The sequence below is a fragment of the Daucus carota genome, chromosome 3, assembly GCF_001625215.2.
Source record: "Daucus carota subsp. sativus chromosome 3, DH1 v3.0, whole genome shotgun sequence".
Classification (NCBI taxonomy): Eukaryota; Viridiplantae; Streptophyta; class Magnoliopsida; order Apiales; family Apiaceae; genus Daucus; species Daucus carota.
This window is the reverse complement of record NC_030383.2, coordinates 50,488,080-50,499,054: the sequence shown is the minus strand read 5'-3', so window position 1 is coordinate 50,499,054 and position 10,975 is coordinate 50,488,080.

Here is a 10,975-nt window from a genome sequence, read left to right as displayed (position 1 = left end):
AGAGTATAGCTAGAGATGGTCTAGAGATTACGAGATGCATAGATTGTGAAAGTTGAAAGATGAGAATGAGCTGTGAGACGGGAGTCAGATTTAAGGCAAGTATCCTGCACCCTGCTTTTGGATATATTGCATATTCTGATCCATTCTTTTTATATGTGTTGCAAGTATCCTAAACCCTTTCTCTTGGATATATTGCAAATATTCTGATCCATTCCTTTGGTATATGTTTCAAGTATTCATACCTTTCTTTTCAATGTTCGAAAGTGCGAGTATTCTGACCCATTCTTTCTAATCTTCAAGTTTCTAAAGAATTTCCGTTTTACAAATTAATTCGAAGTTCAGATTGTCATTGAAGCATGTGTTGCTCAGTGATAGTTAGAGCTTTGAATGAATTGGGATCTTCTTGATTATTCAAACCGCCATTGTCATGCTGGTTGAGCAGGCTAAATTCAGTTGCTTAGCCGATAATGGAGGATATTGAATAGTTAGGGATTTCCTGAACTATGATTTATGAAAGGATGGACTGTGACTTATGAAAAGTTTATTATCAAAGTTTGATTTAAAATTATTCAGTTGTTGATGATGATTATGATTTTGTTCTGTTAATTTACATTGGTTTCATGAACTGAATTATAGAATTGGATTATTGTTTTTATATAAACATGTGGACCAGATGAGTGGTCAGACCAAATGAGTGGTCATGATAGGCCAATGAGTGCCTTGGATCCAGTGATAGAGCATGGCGGGGCCTGCTCGGGGTTAGGTATGACTGATCAGCATCCTAACCTTGGTTTTTAATTAAAATGTGATAGTCCAATTCAATAATTCTCTTGTGAAGGATTGAATTCCTCAGGTTTCTATTGCTGCAAGGTATTGTGATTCTTTTATACAATACCTGAATTTGTGAACTCAGGTTGAATCTTTTTATATCTTGAACTCGAGAATTTCTGCTATATCACTTCAGAACTTTCATTGTTATTATTACTTGCTGAGCATTGTTGCTCACCCTTGCTATTCCTTTCTAACCATTTCAGAAAGGCTTAAAGATGAGATGATGGATTGAGATTGTGAATAAGGCTAATGCTAGGCGAGGAGACAGAGTTGAAGATTCAGTGGTCAAGAAGTGTCCAGGAAGATTGATAAGGTTGATGCTAGCTCGAGTTGTGCTATTGAGATTCAGATGTAAGTCATAGCTGGAATAGTTGACAGTGATTCTTCTTATCGAAGATGATCTGATTTGGTAAGAGATGTTGGGTAATAATAGTGGTTGATTCTAATTTCAATACTGTAACCTGGAAGCGATCCTGTTGTTTTAGGGGGGTTAAAATGTTTCTTTTAAATCTTTTATTATGGCTCAAGTTTTGAATTTCAAGTTTTAAATTCTTTGAGTTTTATTATCTTTTAAAAAAAAAATTGTAAAAAAAAAAATAATAAAAATAAAAAAAAAATTTCAGGATTTCAAAAGTGTTTAAAAATGGGTTTTATGTGGTGACGTCAGAATCCAGGCCCCCGGATTCCTGGACTGTCACAGTTGGTATCAGAGCAACAGGTTATAGGTATTTGAAATTAGAATATAGATCATAGTTATAGGTTTTCTAGAGAAGAATGTGGTGTAACCTCACATAGAGGTATGGTCGGACTATTTAGGAATAGTCTAGAGATGTGAGTGAAGCATAGAGTTTAATTAGATGATCAAGTTAAGTGTGGATATCTAAAGAGATTAGGATTCTTAAGTTTAGACATATGATTTCTAGTATGTTGATTAATTGAGATGGTGAATTGTGGGAAAGGTCAGTATTAGACCTATATAGAAGAGTTTGATAGTGAATGATTGAGTTGAGAATGGTGAAAATGCAGAGTTCAGAGTATTCTGACTATACTGCACATTTGAAATTGGATTATTGTATTGATTTGAGAATGATGATAAAGATGCATGGTTCATAGTATGTTGACCATGTCAGATATTTGGAAGAGGTATATGGTGTTAGTGAGATATGAAGAGTTAGTGTAAGATATGAGTTGTACTGCATTAGGAGGAGAGATTTGTAGATAGAAGTTGATAGATGAGAAGTGCATGATAGAGAGTAAGTGAAGTTGAGTCAGGTTATTAGAAGCGATATTTACGAGTAAGTTAGAATGTTAATTCTCAACGACTACGCTTTAAGTTAAGCGGGACAAGGTGGGCCCATAACCCACAGGGCGACGATTCTGAAAATCGAAGATATGCTACGTGTTGTGCTATGGACTTCAAAGGCAACTGGGTGAAACATGAGAACGTGAACTACTTGGGCCAGACTTATTACGAACTATAACGTCTACGATGACATCTTACGAGGCTATTACGAATCAACATCGATCGATTATCGAGAACGTTGAAAAGAAGACATATATCGAACAATGATTTATTGAAGCAGAGCGAAAATCTGAGAAGACCTTGGCAATACCTCTCTTCAACTAAGATTCTTTTGGATTGTTTTTCTCATCAGTGAGATATTATCATGATATCTTTTCTACAAAAGTTGATAAATGAGATCTTCAATTTCTCAAATTCTAAGATGACATTGATATTGATTATTGGTATGAGTTGGAAAGCAAGGATGTGTGATAAAGGCGTGTTTATGAAGAGACAGTGGAATTCCTTGATATTATTTGATATTCTTTGATATCCCTTGATATTCTTCCATATTCTTTGATATCCCTTAATATTCGTTGATATGCTTTGACACTCTTTGATATTTTTTGATATCTTTTCGATATTCCTTAATATATTCCTCGCTAATCTTTAACATTCGTTGATGCTCTTTGAGATTTCTTGGATTCTTTCAATTTGATTGGGATGAACAACCCTATTTATAGGGGACACAAGGTATACCTGTCTGTGTGATAGGAGTTGGATGGGACGCCATCACTTGTGTGTGTTGTGATTACAAGAAGGTTAACAACCTTTAGTAGTGTCTAATATGGACACGCAACATTAAGTTCAATTGATCTTATTGATCTCCCAGTCACTCTTGTATTCCAATGTGACCTATTTTGAAAACACCTTGTTCTATTCGAAAATTCCCAAAGATCGATTCTTGGGAAATGAATTTTGCAATCGCGAAAGTTTGATTTTCCTTTTCCATTAAAGTTAAAGGTATGCCAAGATCAATCGAAGGTGGATGACGATATGATATTATGAAGGGTGTACGTTTTAGTTTCTTCGGGGGATTCCGAGGACGGAATCCTTATAAGGGGGGTAGAATGTAATATCCCATATTATTAAATTTAGATTTGATTATTATAAATCTATTTGTCTAAATATTATTGTTGGCTTTAGTTGAAAAGTGAATTGATTATGTGAATAGTTTTATATGATTATACTTGTTCTGTGGATTAATATGGATTGTATTGATTATGCGTCCTCCTTCTTTTTCTGATTCCGAGGACGGAATCCCTATAAGGAGGGTAGATTGTAATAACCCGGATTTTTAAAAATATTTTTATTAATATTATAAATGATTTTCTTAAAAAGAAAGGAATAAGATTTAATATTTTATTCCAGTTTGATGAGTTTTCAAAGTTTTATATTTAAACCCCGGGTTATTGTGTTATTGATAAATAATCGTATTTTCAAAACTGATTTTCATATATTGTTTTGAAAATTCTGTATGAATATTATGTGAATATATGTGTGTTATGTGATTAAGTGGTATGGGTGAATTTGTTTGTTAATTAGTTATGATTAATTATTAATATTATATGAGTAATATATGAATTTTTGTGAATTTTGTGTTATCTAGTTTATTGAGCTGAATGCTCGTATGTGTTCGTATTCGCGAGATTTCAATTTCTATATGCTCAGGAGAAAATATAGTTTATTTGGTTATGTTCATATCGATTTATGGAATGTTAGATGATTTTATAATCGATTTACGGATTTAATTGCGTATATTTATATTTATTTATTAATTATTTGACTTCCGTAAAACCGTCCACTCGTAACGAGGTAGCAAATTTTCTTCCCGGAAGTTTCGAGAAAACTCACCTTTAGCTTAATTTGAATATTCCGGACATTTTTCGTGTTTTGACTTTTTCGATCCGGAGTACGGTTTTCCCCGTAGTCGGTCCGGCGGAGTTTTTCGGGTATTGTAATTGTTGATAATTATCCAGTTTGTCTCGATAAACGTGAAACGAGATATTTTATTCATCCTTATCTTGTAATAATTGCAATGGGACCCGCAGACCAATAATTGAGTTAAAAAGCCCCGTTTTGATGATTATCTCGAAAACCGGTATTGATTGGACCCCGCTTTATTATATAAAGCTATTAAATACGTATTTTCATGTCATATACGATCCAAAGGGGTACCAATTATTTGTAAATATAAATAGACCTTTCTAGAGCTTATTTTCACCCGTAAAATCATTTCATCAGTTTCTCTGCACGAACACCGAGAGAAACCGAGCGGTGTTCTTCGTGTTCTTCATAATCAAACGAGGATTTGAAGGTGTTATTGGAATCCGATGGAGGCGTATGAATAGTCAAAACGAAGCTCTCGACGCGTAGAATATAGTATAATCAATCATAACACTGCAGATTCATCAGGTGATTTTACATGATTTTTACAAAATTCGAATTATTATGATTTAAATAGTGGATTTTTGCAAACGTGTTTGTTTGATTGTTTTGATGATTCCATGTTGTAGTACATGTTTTTCTCGTCGTTTTGGTATATTATATGTTGAATTTTGAGTCCAGGATCATATAGAAAAAGGGGTTTGATTATCGAAGCTTGTTCTTGAATGTTCTTGGGAGATTATGAATATTTTCAATTGAAAATTGGGCGTTTCTTCCTTACTGATTCTGGGTAGAAATTGAAGCTACTGGAACGTTCAGGAGGATGAGGGGATGGTGTACGTGTGATCAGATGTGGTGTGGAGTGCCGGGAAGTCGGCCGCCGGAGTTTCGAAAGAAACTCGCCTCCGGCGAGTTTAACGTTAAAATTCCGGCGAACTCCCACGGTTTTTGGCGTTTTCGAGTGCATGTACAAGTTCTTGGCAGTGGTTAGGATGATTCTGGAGATTCTGGGAGGCAGTGGTGGCCTCTGTGGCCGTCTCCGACGAGTTGGGGTGGTGGCGGCGGCAAATTGCCGTTTGCACCCCCAACTTTTGGAGATGGTGACTTTGAGTCACCCGGGTTTTCATTCTTTCAAAACAAACCCTGATAGTTTCAGTTTTTACAAATTAGACCCTGTGACAAAGTTTTAAAATCTTACAGAATAAACCTTTTCATTTTGAAAATGTTTTTAATTATTTTGATTTTCAAAAATAGTTTTTAATTATTTCTTTATTTAAAAATAAATCTAATTTGATTTATTAATTAATTTTAATTAGTAATTAATTATTTTAATTGGTCAATTAATTTAAATATTAATTGATTAATTATTTTAATTAATTATTAATTGATTTTAATTGATTAATTAATTGGATTTAATTATTCTTTTTGATTTAAAAATTCTGAAAAATAGTTTCGAGCTTTGAAATATTTTTCTAAATTATGTTCAAGGCTCGTCAATTGTTTATAAATGATTTCAAGTCCAATTTCGAGTGTTCAGACTCGATTATTTATTTAAAAAGTGATTCTTTTATCGATTTTAATTCCGAAAAATGTTTAAAAATTTCCAGAAAATTCCCGAAAATTATTTTAAACCCGAGACTCGATTTGACATTAGTCGGGATGGGAAATCTTATGTGTTATGTGATGTGTGTTATTAGAGTGATGTGTTATGTGTTGATAGAGGAAGTAGGAAACAATTTTGATCATATCTTTTGATCCGTAAGTCGGAATCAAGTAAAACGAAAGAGAGATGAAAGCTTATAAAGTCTAGTTTGATATGACATAATAATATGATGGAGTCGAGAATGTGAATAATTGTTGTTAAATGTGCACAATGTGATTATATGTTATTTGATTGCTATTAATTGATGAGTACGTGATATATATGTCTATTCCTGATATTATATACGTGATAAATGACTTATATGACATAGTGTCATGATTTGATTAATATTGGATAAGGACATATGGATTATAGGAATTGGAATTGGTTGATTGGTTGTTGGACAAAATAGGATAACATGTGGATAGTCCTACAAATAGACGAGATGCTGTCAAATTATCGATAGGATTTATATGATAATTGATTTGTGATATATTATGTGGAATATGACTTGACTATATGATAGAGTCAAAGCATGAATACGTGTTAAGTGATATGTGATAAGTTTAAAGGGGTATATAAGTGGGTATCGATATACGTGATATGTATATGCGATATATTGTTTAGTGACTATAGTATTATCTTATTCTCGTAAAGGATTTGGACGAGACGTGTACGCTCGAAGACGTCAGAAAGTCGGAATGGTATTGCAAAGCGAATAAGGGATGAATCGAGTAAGCGAAGCGATGTGGCGAATAGAGTATAGCTAGAGATGGTCTAGAGATTACGAGATGCATAGATTGTGAAAGTTGAAAGATGAGAATGAGCTGTGAGACGGGAGTCAGATTTAAGGCAAGTATCCTGCACCCTGCTTTTGGATATATTGCATATTCTGATCCATTCTTTTTATATGTGTTGCAAGTATCCTAAACCCTTTCTCTTGGATATATTGCAAATATTCTGATCCATTCCTTTGGTATATGTTTCAAGTATTCATACCTTTCTTTTCAATGTTCGAAAGTGCGAGTATTCTGACCCATTCTTTCTAATCTTCAAGTTTCTAAAGAATTTCCGTTTTACAAATTAATTCGAAGTTCAGATTGTCATTGAAGCATGTGTTGCTCAGTGATAGTTAGAGCTTTGAATGAATTGGGATCTTCTTGATTATTCAAACCGCCATTGTCATGCTGGTTGAGCAGGCTAAATTCAGTTGCTTAGCCGATAATGGAGGATATTGAATAGTTAGGGATTTCCTGAACTATGATTTATGAAAGGATGGACTGTGACTTATGAAAAGTTTATTATCAAAGTTTGATTTAAAATTATTCAGTTGTTGATGATGATTATGATTTTGTTCTGTTAATTTACATTGGTTTCATGAACTGAATTATAGAATTGGATTATTGTTTTTATATAAACATGTGGACCAGATGAGTGGTCAGACCAAATGAGTGGTCATGATAGGCCAATGAGTGCCTTGGATCCAGTGATAGAGCATGGCGGGGCCTGCTCGGGGTTAGGTATGACTGATCAGCATCCTAACCTTGGTTTTTAATTAAAATGTGATAGTCCAATTCAATAATTCTCTTGTGAAGGATTGAATTCCTCAGGTTTCTATTGCTGCAAGGTATTGTGATTCTTTTATACAATACCTGAATTTGTGAACTCAGGTTGAATCTTTTTATATCTTGAACTCGAGAATTTCTGCTATATCACTTCAGAACTTTCATTGTTATTATTACTTGCTGAGCATTGTTGCTCACCCTTGCTATTCCTTTCTAACCATTTCAGAAAGGCTTAAAGATGAGATGATGGATTGAGATTGTGAATAAGGCTAATGCTAGGCGAGGAGACAGAGTTGAAGATTCAGTGGTCAAGAAGTGTCCAGGAAGATTGATAAGGTTGATGCTAGCTCGAGTTGTGCTATTGAGATTCAGATGTAAGTCATAGCTGGAATAGTTGACAGTGATTCTTCTTATCGAAGATGATCTGATTTGGTAAGAGATGTTGGGTAATAATAGTGGTTGATTCTAATTTCAATACTGTAACCTGGAAGCGATCCTGTTGTTTTAGGGGGGTTAAAATGTTTCTTTTAAATCTTTTATTATGGCTCAAGTTTTGAATTTCAAGTTTTAAATTCTTTGAGTTTTATTATCTTTTAAAAAAAAAATTGTAAAAAAAAAATAATAAAAATAAAAAAAAAATTTCAGGATTTCAAAAGTGTTTAAAAATGGGTTTTATGTGGTGACGTCAGAATCCAGGCCCCCGGATTCCTGGACTGTCACAGAAACCTATGACAGTAACTTTTGTAACTGATGTCAAGACAGTAGAAACTAATGCTGCTGTCAAGGGTGACCCGACTGCAACTTTTGAGTGCGCTGTCAACATAGATGATACTAAGTCTAAAAACAGAAATGGTAAAATGAATCGAGGTAAAAATGGTGAGTATGCTAAGAGTGCACCTAGGAAGTTATGTAATAACTATAGTTCCTCTCATCATCTTACTAATGTTTGTAAGAATGATGTAGCTACTCCTATTAATGCTGTCAAGATCAATGGCAATCTACACAGAACCCCTATAATGGATAAATCCATGAATGAGTGTAGTGATATTGATTGCATGCCTTGTAAGATTCCTGCCATGAGTACTGTTTTTAATCTGCCTATTTTATCAACTGCTAAGTGCTCTTACTTATGTGATGTTGAGACTCCCGAACTATTAATGCTAGTTCTAAGGCTACACCTACTAAGAAAAAGGCAGTGCCATTTTCCAAGTCACAGTGGGTGAAAAAGGATGTCAAAAATCTTGTTGTTCATAATCTTGTTGTGGTGGATGAAACTGTGAAATTTTAAGCAAATGATGAAGCTAGTTCTAGCAATGATGTAACTGCAGGACCCAACAAACATTGGGTACCAAATGCAACTTAATCTCATTTGATGTGCAGGGTGAAAAGAATAAACAGGTAATGTGGATCATCGATAGTGGATGCTCCAAGCAAATGACAAGTGACTCAGCCCCCAATCATTTCTGAGATTTTATCTACTACTTGTCCTACATCAATTGTTTCTTCTTTAACATCTAGAGCAGACGACAGACCAAACTCTCAAATGTTGATCTTCCATTTCAAATCATGGAAGAGCCCCCATCAAGTGGTCCACAAGAACCCATTCTCAAAGTGTAATGGATACCACACCTCTAAACACTGAGTTTAATCATGGTAGAATCCAGCCAGAAAATAAAATAGCCACTACCTTGGTTACTCTCACCTCCGCAACTTTTCTCATAAAAGTTGTTGTCACAGCCTTTGTTGCTGTTAATAACTCCGCAGGTACAACAGCTCTTCTTGTTGTCGACTCCATACCTGCTGTCAGGACTTCACTTGCTGTCACAAGCACTCTTGCTGTCAAAGCTCATACTGCTTTCTTCACACAGACTGATAGTATTGTATCTACACAGCCTGCTGTCACTCAAATGCAGCATCCTTCTGCAGTCCTTGTTGAGGATGATTATAACGATGACAATGTTCTCATCTCATCTTTTATCAAAGGTACATCTAAACCTTCCTCTTCAATGGATTTCAGTACTGCTCATACTCATGCATTTAGAATGAGTGAGGGAGAGAAAAAGAAAAGAGAGATAAAAGAACAGAGAGTTAGTAAACAAAATGAGAGGCATCCAAAATGTGCTGGCAAAAGGAGAGGGACTTGAGCATGTCCAGAGTGAACCTAAGGGAGCTACGATTTTAAAGGCACTAGGCCTTGAGAGTTCAACTGTGAGAAGTAATGAGATCACTTTGAAACACCTTGAGAATGGAAGAACCCCAATAGCCTCCAGGCCCCAATCTCTTCCTTCCATTCACTAGTACAAACTGGATATTCAGCGTCGGTCAAATAACCCCTAAAGCGTCGGTTAAGTGGCGTAGAAAATGTAGGAGACGCTATAGGTCTATGTCTTTAGCGTCGGTTAAGTAGGCGACGCTATTGTCTTCACAATAGCGTCGGCTATCTGAAATGCCAACGCTATAGCCTCACCTATTGCGTTGGCTGTCTGAAATGTCGACGCTATAGCCTAACCTACTGCGTCGGCTGTTTGAAATGCCGACGCTATAACCCTTACCTAAAGCGTCGGCTGTCTGAAATGCCGACGCTATAGCCCTTACCTATAGCGTCGGCTGTCTCAAATGCCGACACTTAAAGTGTTCATTTTAATAATAATAATATTTTTATTTTGTTATAAGCTTTTGACAATTCACTACGATCATAAAAATGTGCTCAAATTACATGAGAAAAATGAATAAAGAATTCGATTTATCAATAAAAAATATTACTTAGTTGTTTATTACATTAAAAACATCTCTAAACTCTTCACAAATATTGATTGGAATATATAATGAATTTTGTTATTACAATAAAAAAAATTTTCCAAGCTCTTCACAAATATTGATTGGAATATATAATGAATTCTTGCTCCATCGGACAACTTGGGTGTTGACATTTCTTCGTTCTTTCCCTCGATCATAGAAGCCAAAGCTGTTCCAACATATAATTGACACCATTATTGAGTTCCAAGCCAACTATCATAGTTTCAGTTTTAATTATAGCTTCATTTTTCTGCTAGGTCAAAGGACTTTTTATATTCTAGAATGCAGGTATTTGAAAGTCTGGCAAAAGATGCAGATCGGTTTTGTGTTTAACAATACATGTTCAAAAATAATATTATAACCTTTCAAGATAAAATATTGCTATAAAACGTGAAAATATATAAAACTATTTTTTCTATTTCATCTCTAAGTCAGATAATATCATCTAGCTCTCAACCAGATCTGCATACCAATAAGATTCAAAGCAAGATACTTACTCTGGAAGTGACTCACGTAACAACTTGTCCATATGGAATACAGATGGCAAATCAAGGTCTTTGAATGTAGTTTTCTTTCTAATATCAACTTTATTTGTAAGTCTTCCCTGACATGAACCCTTCAGGTCATAACGACGGTGTATGCGCAATTCAGTGCAGGACATGTTCCCCATCACAACAAAGCGTATCTGAACAAAAAAAGAATAAATAAACCATCACCAAATATAATTACACAAATTCTTTTTCAAGGTCCACGCACCCTCAGCTCTATGCAGGCCCAAAACAAGGAGAAACGAACCAATACAAGATACCTTTCTTCCAGCCTTCCATTCTATCTTGTAGACTCCAAAAAACTTTGTTAGAAGTGTGTTTTCATGCTCTTTTACATTATCATAGTAGCTGGGTAGCATCTTGA